This window comes from Paroedura picta, chromosome 1 (assembly GCF_049243985.1).
Source record: "Paroedura picta isolate Pp20150507F chromosome 1, Ppicta_v3.0, whole genome shotgun sequence".
Classification (NCBI taxonomy): Eukaryota; Metazoa; Chordata; class Lepidosauria; order Squamata; family Gekkonidae; genus Paroedura; species Paroedura picta.
The window spans coordinates 17,121,271-17,141,268 of NC_135369.1; the positions used below are offsets into that span (position 1 = coordinate 17,121,271).

Below are 19,998 nucleotides of genomic sequence, written 5' to 3' on the forward strand. Positions count from 1 at the left end.
GGCTCTCCAGAGCCTCAGGCAGGGATCTTTCACATCGCCCTCTACTTGACCTTTTAAACTGGAGATGTCGGACAACTGAACGCAGGACCTTCTGCACGCCAAGCAGACACTCTGCTGCTGAGCTGCAGCCCCTCTCACTGGCATCATGGTGTAGTGGTTAGAGTGCTGGGATGGGATCTGGGATACGCTGGTCCAAGTCGCTGTTCTGCCAGGATGCTTGCTGGGGAACCCAGGTCCAGTCACCGCTTCTCAGCCTCACTTCTTGCAGAGAGAACCCAGCAGCATCTTAAAGGCTAATGAAATTTGTGGCAGGGGAGGAACTCTCATGAGTCAAGGCTCATTCAGATTCTTCAGGCCTTGGGCATGCCGGATGAGTATTCTGGTCATGGGGCAGGAGGAGAAGGATTTTACACAGAAATGCTTATGCAGACGTATTGGGGGGGGGCAAGGAAGTATTTATTGGAAAGCAGACCTTTGAAGGCCCTGACGTTGATGAATGTCAAGGCAAGGGCTTAGCCAAAAAGCCCTACAAGGAGTTTGGCAAAGGTGGTGCCAGATGGTACAGAGTACTGTAAGCAACTTTGGGTCCCCCTGCCCTGAGCAGACAGGTAGGGTATAAATGAAAAAATTAAAATATTAAAGTGTCAGGAGTTCAGTTTTATTACGGAAGCCTTGGATTTGGTGTAGCCAGTTTGGTGTAGTGGTTAGGAGTGCAGACTTCTAATATGGCACGCTGGGTTTGATTCCTCGCTCCCTCACATGCAGCCAGCTGGGTGACCTTGGGCTCGCCACAAAGCTGTTCTGACAGAGCAGGAATATCTGGGCTCTCGCGGCCTCACCTCCCTCACAGGGTGTCTGTTGTGGGGAGAGGAAAGGGTAAGCAACTTTGAGACTCCTTCAAGTAGAGAAAAGCAGCATATAAGAACCAACTCTTCTTCTTCTTCTTCATTTTTGTATAGAAATAGAACAGATCAGGGACACCAGTGATGAGCATGGGTGAAATGGAAAGGCTCACGACAGCAATGCCCCCTCCTTTAAAAAGCAAAGCAACCCCCCCCCCAAAGGGCACATTTGTGCACCCCGAACTCCACATCTCCCTGAAATCTCTGCACAGTCCAAGAAACCGCACAAACCAAACCAGCAAAGGCTACAGTGCAAACTGAGGAAAGTTGTGCAAGTCTGCTTAATTTGGCTGGAGATATGCAAAGCTGCCCAATATGCATATTTCATTCCATTGCATAATTCATGTAAATCCATTGACTTATGCGAATGGCTTCAGCTTTCCCATGGCCCAGAATTTGGTGTGAGGTTTTTGAAGCGCAGAATACCCCAGGACCTTGAGCATGCAGGGCAAATATTCTGCTCATGGGGCAGGAGAAGAAGGATTTTGCACATAAATGCTTATGCAGCCATATTTGGGGGCGAGGCAGTTTTTATTGGAAAGCCGTCCTTCAAACATTGATGAATGTCAATATAAGGACTCCACTAGGAAGCCCTACAAGGCAAATTCAATTTTACGAAAGTGGTCTTAGATGGTGCAGAGTCCAGTCCTGTAAGAATGCCTATATGGTCAATGTGATATGAGATGATGTGCAAATTTGTGCTGTGTGCCCCCAGGCTTGTAAGGTGTCCCTGTATAGCCAGCATGGCATAGTACAGTAACTAGATGGCTGCTCTTTGCCCGGAGATCTCTGGGCATTACACCTGATCTCCAGACTCCTCTGGAGAAAATGAAACCCTACCCTCAAATCTCCAAGAATTTTGCTACCTGGGCAGAGTCTGCACTTACTTTGTTTATTCCATTGTCAATCCTGTTGAATTCAGATCGATTTGAACTTGAGTCTTCGTCCCTCCCCCCTCCATTGAAACAGGAAAGTCTTCTGCACGTGGTTAGGGAGGCTCAGAAGAGGTGGGGGGGGGCAAATCGAGACTCTTTCTTTGTTTTCTTGAAGGGGGGGGGGAGAGGATCCAAGAAGTCAGAGGAGGGAGGAAAAAATCCTTTCTTTTCTTGAAAGGGGGAGGGGAGGATCGAAGAAAGCAGAAAAAAAATCCAAGGCCAACAGAAGTTGAGAGAAATTTGGGGCTTCTCCTTTAAGGCAAGTTTATCACATGACCATTTGTGGCCAATCATGGGTTCTCTACCATGGAGGAGAGCCCAGATTCAAAACAATGCGTTTTTAAAATATAGTAAAGGTAAAGGTATCCCCTGTGCAAGCACCGAGTCATGTCTGACCCTTGGGGTGACGCCCTCTAGCGTTTTCATGGCAGACTCAATACGGGGTGGTTTGCCAGTGCCTTCCCCAGTCATGACCGTTTACCCCCCAGCAAGCTGGGTACTCATTTTACCGACCTCGGAAGGATGGAAGGCTGAGTCAACCTTGAGCCGGCTGCTGGGATTGAACTCCCAGCCTTATGGGCAAAGCTTTCAGACGGCTGCCTTACCACTCTGCGCCACAAGAGGCTCTTTTTTAAAATATATTTTAAATATATTTTAAAATATATTGAGCATTAAAAGCACTCTAAGATATTGCACAATAAAGGTAGGGTCACTCTGGATCAATCCTTCTTGCGGCAGAAGGAAAATTTAAATCGCCCCAAATCAAAACGGAAATCGCATTCTGTATAGAGGGCAGGGACTGAATCGACCTGGGGTTGGAATAGAAGCTCCTGGAGTTGGCAAGCTCCCCTGAGAACCCCACACTCATCTCTGAAACTCACTGGATGAACCTGGAAGAGTCATTCTCACCATCTCTCTTGCTTGCGTATATAATACTGTCTGAATGTGCATTATGTATAATTAATGTATTTGTAGCCACCGAGGAAGGCTGTAGACGCCAAAACACGTCTGGTTTTATGTGGTTCATAGGATATATTCATCCACCAGGAATGTCTGTGAATTGTACAGCCTGATAGTCGGATCCCTGACGTCTTCAATTTTATATGTGCATGCTATATAATAAATATTTTATTTTCTTTATTTGTTGAAGCTTGACCCTTTTGACATAAATTGGAAAATTTCGGGCTGAGTTTGTTCCCCCTCTTTTGTTGTTTGCTTATATTGCTCTGGAGGACTCCATGGAGGACAGAAATGAGATGCATAGTTTTCCCAAGAGATGTCCCAGATCCGATTCCCAGCTGATGTCTAAGATTTTGGATTTAGTCCTGGGTTTTCGTAATGGAGAAGCCAGTACCTTCTTTGACATGCCAAGCTAGAACACACTGATCTGCTCTCAGGGTAGGGATGCCAGTTCCCAGGGGGGTCCTGGGGATCCCCCGGAATTACAGCTCATCTCCAGACTAACAAGATCAGGGCCCCTGAAGAAAATGGCTGCTATGGAGGATGGACCCCACGATATTATAGCCCAGGGGTAGTCAGCCCGTGGTCCTCCAGATGTCCATGGACTACAATTCCATGGACTACAATTCCCAAAGGCTGGCAGGGGCTCATGGGAATTGTAGTCCATGAACCTCTGGAGGACCACAGGTTGACTACCCCTGCTATAGCCCACTGAGGTCTCTTTTTGACCCAAATCCCACCCACTCCCAGCTCCACCCCGAAAATCTCCATGTATTTCTGTTGGAAGTTGTGAGGCAAAATCATAAATGTCCCAACCCTGTCTTGGGAACTGCTGCCTTTTGCATTTAGGGGTACCAATACCAAATTGGGAAATTCCTGGAGATTTGGAGATGGAGCCTGTGGAGGGGAGGGTCTGAGGAGGAACGGGACCTTAACAGGGTATAATGCCATATTGGCCACCCTCCGAAGCAGCCATTTTCCCAAGGGGAACAATCTGCAGCCTGGAGGCTGGCAATCCTATTTGCAGCTGTGAAGAGCAGAAGAAGCACAGCTTTAGATTGCCCTCCCCAATTCAAACTTGTCTCCATCCCGTGCAGAAAGGACGTGCAGGGCATGTGCGGCGTGGTGGTGAGAGTGCTGGACTAGGGGAGGCCCAGCTTCAAATCCCCACTCTGCCATGGAAGGTTACTGGGTGACTCTGGGCCATTTGCTTTTCCTTCAGCCCAAAGTACCACACAGGGTTGTTGTTGTGAGGTGAAAATGGAGGGAATGAGAACCACGTACACCACTGTAGAGGAAGAGTGAGAGACCCCAGAAACATTCTTCAGGCTTTGTGAAGTCCCAGAAGTGACGTCAGCAGGCCACACCCCGGAAGCCATGTCACCACAAATCACATTGCCGAAATGTATGGTCATATATAAAAAATTAACTCCCAACCCATTTGCAAAAGCCTTCCAGGGCTGCTGTGAAACCCCAGAGTTTCACAAAACCCAGGACGAGAAAGCCTGACCTAGGAGCTTCCAATAACTGTCCCCGGGTTTAAAGGATGACGTTGTGGAAGACAGAAGATCTTCTGAATTCTTGCTAGCACTTCCCTCCACTCAGCCAATTCCGCAAGCATGCATATTACCAGCTCCTGTCTCCTGCTACCAAGACTCAATCTCCTTCTCACACCTTCCCCACTCCTGCATTTTGGGGAAGAATTAATTTAGCAGCCTGAGCATAGGAGGGCTACTTTCCTTTGCCAAATTAATACGAGAAGCTAATTAAGACAGAACACATGCGACCTAACCTGCCGTGGGGGGGGGGGGTAGACGAAGGGACAGTGTGGGAAAACGGGGTGCTAAGCCAGCCCCCCCTATTGAAGGCTTGCACACAAATTCAAAGGTCCCCTATCTTGGCTGTGGGCTTTGGGGCACCGTCCCCCGCTTTCACCCCAGGCACTCCTGCTGATTGGCAGTCCCACATCTTTCCCATTCTCTCGTTGTTAATTAAAGGCACTGCAGATAAGCTGGCAGCGGGAACAGAAGGGACCTGTGCCAACCTAGTCTGGCACTGGCTCAGTGCTCTGCAAGATGCCCGTGACCCATGCATGACTGTGGGGCATCAGTTCCCTTTTAAAGCAGGTCAGAAGCATCGGAAGGGATTTCCCCACGTGATCCCTAATTTCGGCCGGGGGGGGGGGGTTCCCGAAACTCTTACAAGCCCCCCAGGATCCGTTCCTTATTTATTTATTTATTTATTTATTTATTTATTTATTTATTTACAAAATGTATACCCATCTCCCCAATTCTGCCCTCATCAGGGCCACTGAAAAGGCTAATACAATAGAAATGTAACTAATAAAAACACACCTTAAAAACTGTTTAAACAAAGAAACCATACAGAGGTCAAACATATAAAACCAAGTTAAAATACCCACTCAATAACATTCACACAAAAGCTTATACCCAGAATTAAGCAAAGTTGGACTCCTGTGCACAATTACAGACTCAGGCTGGTTATCCCACCACTGAGAGTGACCCATTTAGCACCCACCGGAGCCAGGACCTTTTCCATTGTGGCTCGACCTCCCTGGGACGGGATCCCTGAAAGGGAGGGGGCTTGGAGATCTATAGCTGGTGCTGCCAGACTTTTGAGGGACTCTGACCTGTTGAGCATCTTTTAAGGCAGTGGTAGTCAACCTGTGGTCCTCCAGATGTCCATGGATTACAATTCCCATGAGCCCCTGCCAGCGTTGCCCTGCCAGCCTGCCTACAATAAGTGTTCAAGTCGTTTGCAGTTTAAAACCAAAGACAAAATGGCAAACCCCAAATCTCTCCCACATCCGCGTCCCTTAAAACAGGGGTAGTCAACCTGTGATCCTCCAGATGTTCATGGATTACAATTCCCATGAGCCCCTGCCAGCAAATGCAGGGGCTCGTGGGAATTGTAGTCCATGGACACTTGGAGGACCACAGGTTGAGGACGACGGAGGGAGAGGCGAGCATCTGTCCCTTTGCTCCTTTGTGAGGCTGTAGCAGCGGGAGCAGCAGGGAGAGGTCCCTGGCAATCAGGGACCAGAGACGAGCCACCGTCCCCTTGGCAGCCCCCGCCTCTAGCCCAACAGATGGAACTTTGCCACGGCTGGTATTGACACTAACACCCGTGCTTCTCTCCTCTTCCCCAAATCGCTGTGCGGTTTATGCTCCGCTGGTTGTATTCGCAACACCCATTCGTCTCCCTCTGGCTTGCTTCCCTCGCCTGCTTTTCGGCTTCCTTGGCATAGGCGTTTCGGTTGCCGGGCAACCACCTTGCGAGGCTTTCCCTCGCGTTGCTCTATCCGCACCCGATCAATTTCAGCAGCCGTCGGCCCTCAAACCGCAACTCACCTGCTCCCCTGCTCCTCCCTGTCTGGGACCCATAAAAGGATGCAACCTAGTCAGAGACAGTCTGTCCCAGGCATGTACTACCAGGAGAAGCAGTTAAAAACAACCACCACCAACAGCTGCCTATCAGGATCTTACAGGGAGGCTGCAGAACTACCTCATCATAGCGAGATGCACGAAACTGAAGGCAGGCTCTCGCCTCGTATCTGAATAGTGGTTGTTTGGAATTTTAAATTCAGAGAGGAGACAATGTCATGCCTTCATTCCTGCATGCCTATTGTGTATAGGAAACCCGCCTGTCCGTGTATCCTCATGTTTAAATTTTACTGCTTAATTATACCATGCAAATGAGGCATGCTGTTGCGTGACATATTCCATTTCTAATTCCTACAAGGAGGGGCAAGGACCACAGACAGCGCACAATCCTATGCGGACTTAACTCAAGTATAAATCCCCTGGAGTCAATGGGTTTAGATCAAAAGGAGTCTGCGTAGGGTTGTACCATGAAACCCCCTGCCCCGCATCAGTCCCTTCCAACCCACCTCTACTGGTTTCTCAGATTTTCTGCACAATTAGGAAGACCAGAAACCTGCTGATTAATTTTTTTAAAGGGAAGGTGAGATTTCCCAGATGCTCTTGTGTGTTAATTGTCATCAGTTCGCTTCCGACTGACGGCGATTGGGTGACCCTACGAATGAACGTCCTCCAAAATGTCCTTTGGTTAACAGCCCCGCTCAGATCTTCAAAAGGAGGGCTGTGGTTTCCTTGATTTTGAGTCCATTCATCTCACGTTCACGTTCCTAGCATTATAGCCTTTTCCAAGGACTCTTGTCTTCTCATAATACAGCCAGAGTAAGATAGCCTCCGCTTAGTCATTTTAGCTTCTAGGGAGAATTTAGGCTTGATTTGATCTACAACCCACTTCCTCGTCCTTTTGGCAGTCCACGGTATCGGTAAAACTCTCCTCCAGCATCACACTTCAAAACAACCAGCTTTCTTCACTGTCTTTCATACCCATACACAGTCATGGAGAATACTATGGCATGAATTACCTTGATCTTGGTCACTGGGAACACATCCTTGCACTTGCACAGAGCCAGCTTGGTGTAGTGGTTAAGAGTGCAGACTTCTAATCTGGCAAGCTGAGTTTGATTCCCCGCTCCTCCCCCACATGCAGCCATCTGGGTGACCTTGTGCTTGCCAAAATACTGATAAAGCTGCTCTGACCAAGCAGTAATCTCAGGGCTCTCTCAGCCTCACCTCCCTCACAGGGTGTCTGTTGTGGGGAGAGGAAAGGGAAAGCTATAGGAAGCTGCTTTGAGATTTCTTCTTGTAGAGAAAAGCAGCATATAAGAACCAACTCTTCTTCTTCAGTATTATCAGGGCTCTCTTAGCCTCACCTCGTTCACAGGGTGTCTGTTGTGGGGAGAGGAAAGGGAAGGCGACTGTAAGCCACTTTGAGACTCCTTTGGGTAGAGAAAAGCAGCATTTATGAACTAACTCTTCTTCTTCTAAGGATCTCTTCTAGCTCCTTCATTGTAGCCCTCGTCTCTAACCGCTTTGAATTTCTCGGTTGCTGTCTCCCTTTTGGACGATCATGGGGCCAAGGAATACAAAATTTGGAATAATTCTGAGGACCATTACAATGCTGTTACACCGCCTGTATATATCTCTCTAACAGGAATAGCAGCATCTGAGGAAAAACAGCTAGCAGGGACGGGTGTTGATGTATTTATTGATTCGCAGCATTGATATCCTGCTGTCCATCCGACCGGCAATGCAAGAATAACACGGTTAGAAACCGCAACAAAAACAACACCGCCATAAAAACAGGCAGCAGTACATGATTGGCAGCTACTCTCTGGGGTCCCACAGAGGGAAACGGTCTGCTCGGCAACCCGATGCCTTTTAAGTGGGACTGCAGAGGATCAGAGCTGCATGCTGCATGCAAAACGTGCTCTGTCGCCCCAGCCCCTTGGGAACAGGCTGCTGTCTAAAAGGAGGGTGCCGCCTCCCTTGGGAGGGAACCATTGCAGAGGGATAGAGGTGTTCGTCGGTTGCAGCAAAATTAAGCCGAAGTTCACCAGCACCTTAAGGACCAAGAAAATGTATTCCAGCGTTAGCTTTCATGTGACAGAGCTCCCGTCATCTGATAGGTGATGAATGAATCATGAAGGCTGACATGGGAATGAATTTTGTTAGTCTTTTCAGGTGGTCGCTGGACTCACGTCTAATTTCCCCCGGGAGACAGATTGCAGAGTTTAGACTCCACAGCATCGCATGCCCGATCTCGAGGAGCCACCCGTTCGTGGAAAGGATACGGTGCTGTGTATACGAGGGCATGTGTGGAATGCAAAGCTGGGCTCGGGCAGACGGGAAGGTGCTTTGAGATCCCGCTGGCGGGAAGGATTTAGATATCTTACTTTTCAAAAGGACAAATAAGAAGACCTGTGTGGGATGGGACGCTCCTTAAGATATGGCTGGGGGTGGGCAGACTATTTGCCTGTCAGCCAGAGATTGTACAGCCCCGTTTCCATAGTCCAAGGCTAAGCTCTGGCGCTGAAAATAAAATTTAGGCACAGTCTACTGATGTAACAGAATTGATTTTTGCTATATATTCCCTGTCGTGTAAGGAGATCATGGTCTGACAAAGAGTGCTTGCACTCGAAAGCTCACGCCCTGAATAAATAAAGGTGCTACTGGACTCTGATTTTATTAGACACCGCACCTGACATTGCTGTTCCGAGATACATGTGGGTACCGGGATGTACTGCCAACAGAGGGCAGTGCCAACTGCATGTGTGATGGCAGAGCCCTCAGAAGGTCTGCAAGCTGGCACAATCTGCTCAGAGATCAAGAAAATCATTAACGGGTCAAGCGTCGTAGGGAGCGGGCATTAAACATCGTTATCAACCTTGGCACATGTCCCTTTCTAAAGGCGGTTTGACGGAGAGGCTGAACTTGGAGCGGATCTGGAATGAACAGGCTGTTTTTCTGTGACCAAAAGACTAACTGTTCGCTGAAAATCACTCCGCCTTCAGAGACAACATATACCATTGTGGCTGGCTGCGATTGGAATGACTGATGTCCCGTATAGTCATCATCATGCCCAGAGAGGCTCTTGGGCTGCCCACCTGCTCAGCATGGCATCCCTGATAGGTTGGTGTGGTCCATCTGGCAAATTCGGGAAGGAGGAACAATGCCACAGAAGCAGCAGCAGCAGCCAGGTTGGGTGGAGGGTGGGCAAGCCATCCAGACGAAGATTAGGAAAAGCGGAAAAATCCAAGTCTTGAAAATCCAAGTCTTAAAAAAAAAAACATTTTTTTTTAAATGTCGATCCTTTGGAAGATACTAATTCAGACCTGAAAACTGAAACGGGCAAAGATCCAAAGTGTTCCCCGGTTGAAAAGAAAATCGGGTTACGCTTAAATCAATCTACAACAAATATCTAAATCCCAGTGTGGAAAGGACGCAGATTCAGTTTCTCTTCTGCAGTCTCTTCTGCATTATTCATGTGTGGCAGAAGAGAAATTCAAATGCCGTTCTCTGTTAGGTATAAAGATAAGAGGTTCGGATTGCTGGATCAGACTTATCTGTCCCTGCAGCCGGGTACTCTGCTCTCAGTGGCAGCCAGAAAGTTCACAAGTGGGAGTGGCCCCGGTTGTTACCTGTCCCCAACATCTGGAATTCAGAACAGGTTCGCATTTTAATGTTCAAACTCATCAAAAAACAAACCGAAGAAAAGCCTCCTCATTAAATCTGTTCAAGGCAGCAAAACTGAATGGAAATAACGCTGAAGAAATGAACAGTATTTGTCTCATCCACTTTGCCTTTTGTTGCCGCATTGTGTTTAGCCTTCTGTTGCTATCATGCAGGCCCCCTTCTTCTTAATCCGTCCAAAATCAGGCAGTCAGGATCTTTTCAGTGAGAGGGATAAAAGCTGGCCAAATGGAAGACGTTCCAGGCCAAAGTATTTCCCAGTGAAAACCAACAGAATCAAAACCAAATACCATGATAAAATTTGATAGGGAAACAGCAGAAAACAACAGAATGTTGGAACCAAAACTTAAACCTACCCCGCCCCCCACACACACCGCTAATTTATACATGGGAAGGTAGGCAGCGTGGCATAGCCTGACTCCAGAAGCTAAGCCGTGGTGGGACTTGGAAGAGAGGCCACTAAGGAAGATTCTGTAGAGGCAAGCCACCTGTGCTTCTCACTTGCTAAGTCAGCTGCAACTCAACGGCACGTTACACCACAATGGGCACATCCCTAGGTAAGACCTGGGGAGCCCAGGTTAGCCAGATCTCATCAGGTCTTAAGAAGAAGAAGAAGAAGAAGAAGAGTTGGTTCTTATATGCCGCTTTCCTCTACCCGAAGGAGTCTCAAAGCGGCTTACAGTCGCCGTCCCTTTCCTCTCCCCACAACAGATACCCTGTGAGGGAGGTGAGGCTGAGAGAGCCCTGAGATTACTAAAGAAGGTGGTTCTTATATGCCACTTTTCTTTACCCGAAGGAGGCTCAAAGTGGCTTACAGTCGCCTTCCCTTTCCTATCCCCACAACAGACACCCTGTGAGGTGGGTGAGGCTGAGAGAGCCCTGATATTGCTGCTCGGTCAGAACAGCTTCATTAGTGCCGTGGTGAGCCCAAGGTCACCCAGCTGGCTGCATGTGGGGGAGCACAGAACCCGGCTCACCAGATTGTCCTTGGGCACCAGGTGTCCTTGGGCAGGATTTCAATGGACAGCCACCAAAGAAGACCAGGATCTTGATGGGGAGGCAGGCAATGGCGAGCCACTTTCCAATGTCTCTGGCCTTGAAAACCCTAATGGGTCACCACAGGCCTACTGTGAGTTGATGCAGGTGGTGGGGAAGACCTAGCAGGCCCGGACTCCAGATCTTGGAATCTAAGCAGGGTCAGCCTTGGCTAGTATTCGGATGGAAAACCACCGAGGGAATCCAGGGGAAGGCCATGGCAAACCACCTCTGGACCTCTTGCCCTGAAAACCCTACAGGGTCGCCAAAATACTTGACAGAACACCCACCCCCACGGGTAAGAGACACCTTGCTTCTGACACAGGCTGACCACACCACACCATAGACAAGGGAGAGGAGGACACACTCACATGTGAAGACCCCGTTGTGGTGATGAACCCAAGGACATGGGAAGAGCCAGGATGTATTTGGCCCGACACACCAAGGAACAATCTGAGCCCCTCTTAGGTTTTCTGGTCTCTGGGGGTGGCTGGAGATCTCCCAGTATTACAACTGATCTCTAGGAGGATTTGCAGGGCCTGTAGCACCAGAGCCAGTGTAAGGATTTACGGAGCCCTACTAGAGTACAATTGTGGCAAGAACAGCCAGACTGGGGCCCCCACAATGAAAATGGGTGTCACTCCAAGTCTTCCTAAAGAAGGAAAAGGAGGCAGAAGAGAGGCTACGACCTTGATCCTTTAGGGGGGGGAAGGTACTATGCGGGGATCCTGGATGCGCAGGGCCCCCAGCATGTATTCCACAGGGATAAACCAGCCCTGCTGATGGAAACAAAATAGATCAGCCCTCGTCAAGAAAATGGCTGTGTTTTGGTTGTCAGAAGTGGCAACTCAAGCATGTATTAGAAATCTCTTTATCAGTTTCACTTTATTTATGGTCAGAAATCTCATATCAAAAATATATATGTTTTATTTTCTTTTTTAGCTATTACATATTCCTTTCTTATCTAGAAGGATTATAAATTGGGAAGGTTTTGCTTTGTATTTATTAAAAGTGGCAACTAAGTTTGTATCAGAAATCTCTTAATATCTATATCTATATCTATATCTATATCTATATCTATATCTATATCTATATCTATATCTATATCTATATCTATATCTATATCTATATCTATATCTATCCTTTCTTTCTTTCAGCTATTAACTATTGTCAGCTCTTGCATAGCTTATGCCTTGGAACTGCAAGTATGACTTTGCTTCTCTTTAGACCTGTCTATGTGTCAAGATCTTATCGGAAACCCATGAACTGTTATTAAGGTATAAGAACAGCGGGTACTGATGAAGAATATGAGCAAAGATTGTATAGCAAACAATTTTACCGTGCAAGTTTGATCAAATGTCATGCGTGCTGCACTTCATGTTTCTCTTCCCTTTTCCCAAATAAAATATATGGAGAAAGAAAGAAAAAGAAAATGGCTGCTTTTGAAGGTGGAGTCTACACTATTATACCCCACTGAGGTATTATATTGTCCTTCCCCCAATTCCCTAGACACCAACCCCCAAATCTCAGGTGTTGTTCAACCAAGAGCTGGCAACTCTTGTCCCAGGGGCAGTAGATGGTAGATGCCCTGGTGCTAGAGGCAGCACAGGGTACACACCATGCCTGCTTCCTGCTAGCCCAGCACCCCTGCCAGGGCCTCAGGGGCTCACCGTGGCTGCCTGGGCCAAGAACTGGCATGCTGAACAAAATGGTCTGATGTGCCGCTGCTGGGCACGCGTGCCAGGGGTTGCCAGCGCTGATCTAAAATGACAGCTCGGCCCAGAAACAACACTTTTCCTGACGCTCGCTCAGCCCTGGAACGCTTGGCAGGAGCCGCGAAGGCGGGACGGCCCTCGATTTTGAGCAGGGAGATTTCCTCTTGCTAGTGCATCGCTTCCTGCCAGGCCTTGTGCATCTGGAGCGGAGGAGAAGGGCGAGGGAGGGGGAAAGTTGGCGGCTCTCGTTCATGCACGCGTGCACACGCATACAGGGAGCGGGATTGAGCTCCGGCGTCTTTCATGTTAGGGATTATAGCCGTGCCAGGCCAGAGATGGGGAAGGGGTGTGTGTGTGTGTGCAGAAGAGAGCAACAAAATTTGTAAGGAGGAAAAAAGAGCGGTATGGCAAAATGCAAGAATAAATAAATTTTTAAAAAATTGGCAGGGACTATTGGAGACTAATAAGGAGGCCTCATTAATGACACGGAGCAAGCAAACAACGAGGGGTGGATAAATATTTATAATGCTTGCCACCGTTCCTCCCGGATTCATTACGGAGAGGCATAGCCCGAAAGAGCTCCTTTCTTTGCCTGGGTGCGTGATGAGTTGGTGCAGGGATGGGACGGAATACTATTTGCAGTCGGGTGTGTCGGGAGAGATGGGGACCTTAGAATCATAGAATCATAGAATCATAGAGTTGGAAGGGGCCAGACAGGCCATCTAGTCCAACCCCCTGCTCAGGATTAGCCCTAGCATCCTAAAGCAAAGCTGAACCTTGTTCAGCTCTGTGCGGAAGCCTACCTCCCACCCCACTTTAAAAGCACTTCATTCGCTTCCCAAACATAAGAAGAGCCCTGCGGGATGCAATAAAGGAATCTATCTAGTCCAGCACCTCCTTACCGAAAGCAGCCAATCAGTTGCTTCGGAAGAAGCTCACAAACAGGGCCTGGTCCCACCCACCCCGTTTCTTCCCTAGACTGCTGTTCAGAGGACTGGACTGGAGAGTCTGTCCCCGGAACACCTAGCCGCTGTGATCCACACGACGGTCACCTCTAGACTAGACTTCTGCAATGCGCTCTATGCAGGCCTAGCCTTAACCTTGAGCTGGAAACTACAGCTGGTCCAGAACGCAGCGGCCAGGGTCCTCACAGCAACACCATGGAGGTCCCACAACCGGCCCATTCTCCAACAATTGCACTGGTCACCAGTCGAATTCTAGTTCAGGCTTAAGCTTCTACTAATTACCTTCACGACTATACATGGTCTTGGCCCAGTGTACCTGAGGGACCACCTCTCTGCCTATGCCCCTCAACAAGCTTTGCGCTCTGCATCCTCCAACTGGCTAGTGATCCCTGGCCCCAAGAAAGTCCGCTTGACCTCAACCAGGTCCAAAGCCTTCTCTGTCCTGGATCCCACCTGGTGGAACGAGCTCCCAGAGGAGATCCCAGACGGAACTAAAACAGTTCCGCAGGGCCTGCAAAAGGGAGATCCTCCGCCAGGCATTTGGTTGAGGTCGACCAAAATTAACAACATCCATCGGGCCCCAAACCTCCCTCCCATGAACCCATGAATCCACACGCTTGAGCTGACCAACCATGGGTCTGTTAGGTTGTTATTCGGTTAGAATTGTTATCCTCTCTGTTTATTGCTACCGTTATTGTTATCCATTTGTTATAGCTATTGAGTCTGATGTACTCTTCTTGTTCCCTACGTTTCACGTGAACTGCCCCAAGCCTCTGGGGAGGGCAGTATATAAATGTAATAAACAAACAAAGCAACACAAATGGTTGACAGACTTGAGCACCAGCAATTTAAATCATGCTTTATCTAACAACTAGCCTAAGAGCCCATTGAATTCAGGAATGAAACGGGCACTAGTGGGTCCCCCTAGAGGGCGCCGGCGTCGCCCTACCTTTTGTTCCGGCTCGCGGCTGGGCCGATCCCATTTAGATCTGTCGAAATCAGCCCAGACCAGGCTGTCATTCTAACCTGATGTACTACTGCATGTTTTCCAGTGGCTGAAAAGGACAGCAAGGGAACCTAAGCTGGAGGAGAAGGGGCTGTAGCTCACTGGAGGAGCATTTGCCTGGCATGCACAAGGTCCCAGGTTCAATCCTTGGCAAAAGGACCAGGCAGGAGGTGATGCAAACGACCGCAGCTTGAGACCCTGGGAATGCTGCTGCCTATCCAAGGACCAAGACAGCAATACACACGGGAGGATAGGCGCAAACAGGAAAAAAAATGTGACTCATTAAGTCCTGGAAGTTTCCAAAGAATTTGTTTCAACTGCAGTGATGGAGCCTTATATTTCAACTGGAGGTCAACATTAAGCCGAGCAAGAAGAAAAGTATGTTGTCTTCAATATCTTGAATAGCAACCATCAAAAACAACGAAGACTTGGTATAAACTAGTTTCATCAGACTTCCTCAGCTCTATGATAATTGCACGTGACCACAAGAAATTCATCAGCTCTGACATAACAGAAAGGGCCTGTAAGACGGAGCTCTTCCGCGAGGCATATGTTTGAGGCCAGGGCAGGGTCTTGGAGGTACCATCGGAAGATCCCTTGATATGTGCTAGATCAGAACCCTTTCTACCACTGACCCAGCCGCTGAACGGGGGCGGGGTGGGGGAGGCGGACACTAGAATCCTTATTGATTGCCATCTAGTTAATGTGTTAAGGGGTGTTTTAGGGAGGTTTATTGTGTTTTTATTGACTTTGTAAACCACTGCGAGTCTCTAGACTGCAGTGGTATATAAATTGAATGAATGAATGAATGAATGAATGAATGAATGAATGAATGAATGAATGAATGAATGAATGAATGAATGAATGAATGAATGAGGCCTGACCAGGGAGATGATAATGACCTTGAAGGACCAGTGGTCAGATTCAGTATAAGGCAGCTTCATATGTGGAGGAAGGATCCAGCACCAGCAGGAAGCAGAGTGTAGCTGGTGAGTGTTACCAGCTAGTCAGGTTCCCATGCCAAGGATGGGGAATTGCCAGCAGTACTGGTGGAAAACCAAAGGCAAGACTGATGCGCTTTTGGTCCTGGTGTGCAAAACTGTTCACCTGCTGTGCCTGCCTTGATCTGTCTAGCCTCACACGGTCTGACGGATCACTTAGCCGCCCGCTTCCCCCCGACTTTGCTAGGTCCTTTGGCAAGCAGGTGAGGGAAGCTCAGTCTAAGCAACTGTTCAACTTGTGTACTGTCATCCCTTCCTGTGTGGATACTGCTCAGCAGCTGAGAGCACTCATTGTGGCTCTGACCTAGTCCCTGGTTTGTGGAGATGGGAATTCAGCAAGATGCTGTCCAGTAGACCGTTTCCTGCAGGGCTGTGGGAATCCACCTGGCCGCTGGTCAAAGATTTCCCCTGGACACCTGCTTTCATATTCACGACAACGGCTAACTAGAACAGGTATGCTGCTACAGGCAGCTGGTGGCACCTCAGCAGATCCATGGGTCCCCAAGTTAGACCCTGCCTAGTCACGTGATCATATGAGGCTGTCTCATACTGAAACTTCAAGGTCAGCATTGTTTACCCTGTGGCTCTCCACGGTCTCAGGGGTTTCCCCAACACCTACTGCACCTGGGACCTTCTGTATGTCCCCAATCCTCTCCCCCCATCACCAGCTGGAGATGCCAGTGACTGAACCTGAAATCTTTTGTATGCCCCAAATTCTTTTCTATCTGGTTGTACCAGCGATTGAACCTGGAACCTTCTAAATGCCCCTAGTCTCCTTGTTTAAAAAAAAAATGTGATGCCAGGGATCGAATCTGGGATCTTCTGCATACCTCCGATTCTTTTTTTCAGCTGGAGATACCAGGGACTACACCTGGGACATTCTGCATGCCGAGCAGATGCTCTGCTCCTGAGGCACGGCCTCTCCCCTTGGTGCTCTTTGCTACTGGCCATTAAGTGCTTGCTTGGGCATGTGATTAAACAGGGGATAGTGGTAACTACTGCTGCCTGACTTCTGACTCTCTGGTAGAAGGGGGAGGAATAAGCAGATAGTCTGCATGCTGAGGGGGAGGGCTGAGCAGTGGAGCCCTCCTAGCAGGTCCCAATCCGACTAGTGTTTCCACCCAGACAAAGAGGGTGGGATGCAATGAGCACAGCCACCACCCGGCAGCAGGGCCTGTCAGGGCAACGGAGCCTCCAGGATAACACCCCCAGACGACATTCTCTGCCGTGGGAGCTCTCTGGGTGACTCTCGGCCAGTCACTCGCTCTCAGTCCGGCCAGCATGAAAGGGCTGATGTTGCAAAGATCGAATGGAGGAGGGGGAAATGAGACTGTAAGGCACTTTGGGTCCCTGGGAAAGAAAACAGAGTATGAAACCTAAGTCAGGGATTCCCAACCAGGGATTTGCAAACCCCAGGGGTCCGTGGGAGCTACAGCCTTTCCCCTCCTGCCTTAATGGACTCATCCACTGGCTGCTTCCATTGCTCCCCCGCCCCCACTTGAGTGAGCTCTCCTGCGGTTTCTGTGCCTGGGAGGGGGCGGAGCCTGCACACCTGCTCCAGACTTAAACTGCTTCCTCCCCCCCCCCCCACATTGCACCTGCCTGTTAAGAGAAGTGGTGATGACACTTCCAGAGGAGTGGCGTGAGGGGCAGGGCAGTGTGGCCAACCAAAATTGCTTCTGGGGCTCCTCCAGTGTCAGAGAGCCAGCTTGGTGTAGTGGCTAGGAGTGCGGACTTCTAATCTGGTGGGCCGGGTTTGATTCCCTGCTCCTCCTCCACATGCAGCCAGCTGGGTGGGTGACCTTGGGCTCGCCATGGCACTGATAAAACTGTTCTGACCAAGCAGTAATATCTGGGCTCTTTCAGCCTCACCACCCTCACAGGGCGTCTGTTGTGGGGAGAGGAAAGGGGAGGCAAATGTAAGCCGCTTTGAGACTCCTTCAGGTAGGGAAAAGCAGCATATAGGAACCAACTCCTTATTCTTCAGTAATCTCAGGGTTCTCTCAGCCTTACCTCCCTCACAGGGTGTCTGTTGTGGGGAGAGAAAAGCGGCATATAAGAACCAACTCTTCTTCTTCCTCGTCGTCCTCCTCTTCCAAAGGTTGAAAAAGGCTGATATAAGTACATAAACACCCCAGCTCAGACACAGAATATTTCGTAGGGCTAAAGGAGAGAACCCTGACCTGCACGGCCCAGGCTAGCCTGATCTCATCCAATGTCTGAAGCTAGCCCAAGTCAGCCTCAGTTAGTCCTTGGATGGGAGGCCACCAAAGGAAGTCCAGGGTGGCCACCCAGAGGCAGACAATGGCAAACCACCTCCAAACCTCTCTTGCCTTGAAAACCCCATCAGGGGGTCACCGTAAGTCAGGTGTGACTTGATTGAAAAAGAACAAAAGGCTCTAGCTCGACATCCTTGCTCATGTGTAACAGGGAATTTGGTCTCGTGGACATCAGCAGATTCTTTGTATCATTTCACATCATCTCATCGTTGCCACGCAGCCCTGCAAAGGGCCTTTTTAACCTCAATGGGATTCTGACTCAATTGATTTTGCTTGAGTGAGATTTAGGCTGTTCCATTTGTCTCCTGTGTCTTCTAATGCGATTCGCACCCTTCTTGCCCCTCGGCCTTGAATACCAGAGTGCCATCTTTATACCATTTGTGCACTTTGCCCGAGCAGATCCAAGGAGATGGCAAAGTTGAGTTTTGCAACGGGAATTTGGACTCGCTTCTTGGCCCCAACCCACAGCCCTGTGGTCATGCCTCTTAGGTGGCTACACAGGTAAACAATTCCAGAAAGATTTCTGGGTCATCCTGCTGCAGCCGGAACTTCCAAGACGAGCTTACAGCCTTGACTCTCCACACCAAGAGAGCGTTTTTCGCCTAATTATATTTTCAAGTGATTATCGAAAACGACGGCACTTTCAGTGAACATAGTGAATTTATTAATAACAACTATGTGGAGGACTCGTTTTGCCACTGATGAAAGCACTGAAAACGGAGAATAATCTAGAGACCGTTTTGGCAGAGTCCAGGTGGAAATAATGAGACAACAGAGGCTCTTAACTTTGATGAAGCCATTGGACAGATTCTTTTTTCCTCTGTTGTGTTTTTGGGATCGCCCACTTTCTTCTTGCAGCTCATCAGAGGCTTAGCAGGAACCACTGACCTCAGTTAGGCACAACCGCGGTCTCTGCACATGTAGGGAGGAGGGTATTACGGATCGAAGCTGAATGGTCCAGCAACACAAGAACACTGCGCATGTTACATTAAGAGAGACCGCCTGGTATAGTGGTTAAGAGCGCTGGCTTCTAAACTGGCAAACCGAGTTTGATTCTCCACTTCTCCATATGTAGCCAGCTGGGTGACTTTGGGCTCATCACAGCCCTGATAGTGCTGTTCTGACAGAACAGTTCTGCCAGCGCTCTCTCAGCCTCTCCTCCCTCACAGGGTGTCTGTTCTGGGGAGAGGAAGGGAAGGCGACTGTAAGCCGCTTTGAGACTCCTTCTGGTAGAGAAAAGCGGCCTATAAGAACCAACTCTTCTTCAGTAATATCAGGGCTCTTCTACTGTGTGTGTTTTCCGTCAGGTCACTTCTGACTTCTGGTGACCCTAATGATTAATGACCTCCAAAACATTGCTCAGGTCTTGCAAACGGAGGGCCATGGCTTCTTTCCTAGAGACAATCCATCTCCTGTGGGGCCTTCCTCTTTTGCTGCTGTCTTGCACTTTCCCTGGCGTTATTGTCATTTCCACTGTTGCGTCTGTAGATCCGCCGAGGGCCGAGCTGGAGGTCCGAGGCAGGATCGTAAGCCTGCACTGCAATTAGCCAATGCACGGCTAGATTCCGCCTGCAGGATCCCGTCCTTCAGTGCTCCCTGATGGGAAGATCCTATTCTCTGTGCATGTATATAAATTCAGGCTTTTGGCGGTTGGGTGGGGGCGGGTTCAGTTCAGTTCTCTGCGTTCCATGCTGGAGTCCTGATAAATAGCTCAAATCTCTTCCAGAGTCAGTGTCCACCTCTAAACCCACACATTTAATAATCACCCAACTCTCCAAATATTCATAGAAATCCCTCACCCCCCCCCTTTTTAATGGAAATACCTTATGGAAATATCTAGAGATTGGGGCAGGCCAGCCTCAGGAGGTCAGCGTTTTGAGGGAGAGGGATTTTAAAGTAAGGTGACCAGATTGTCCCACTTTTGGAGGGACATCTGGGGGCACCTGGCAAATTGTACTTATGTTGAAATTAAAAAAATATATATTACAATACTAATTTTGCGTTCTATGTGTTCTATGAAAATATTTGTTGCTCCATATAGATCAAATATAGACGCCCCGGTCAATGGTGTCCTTGAGCCGGCTGCTGGGATCGAACTCCCAGCCTCACGGG

The 19,998-nt window shown here is 48.9% G+C and overlaps 1 protein-coding gene across 4 annotated transcripts in view; it reads right to left on the bottom strand.

Annotated features, from left to right (window-relative positions):
* The window catches only part of MACROD1 (mono-ADP ribosylhydrolase 1), a 474,182-nt gene that overhangs the window by 175,853 nt on the left and 278,331 nt on the right, over window positions 1-19,998 (bottom strand). The gene's annotated exons all lie outside the window — the stretch shown is intronic.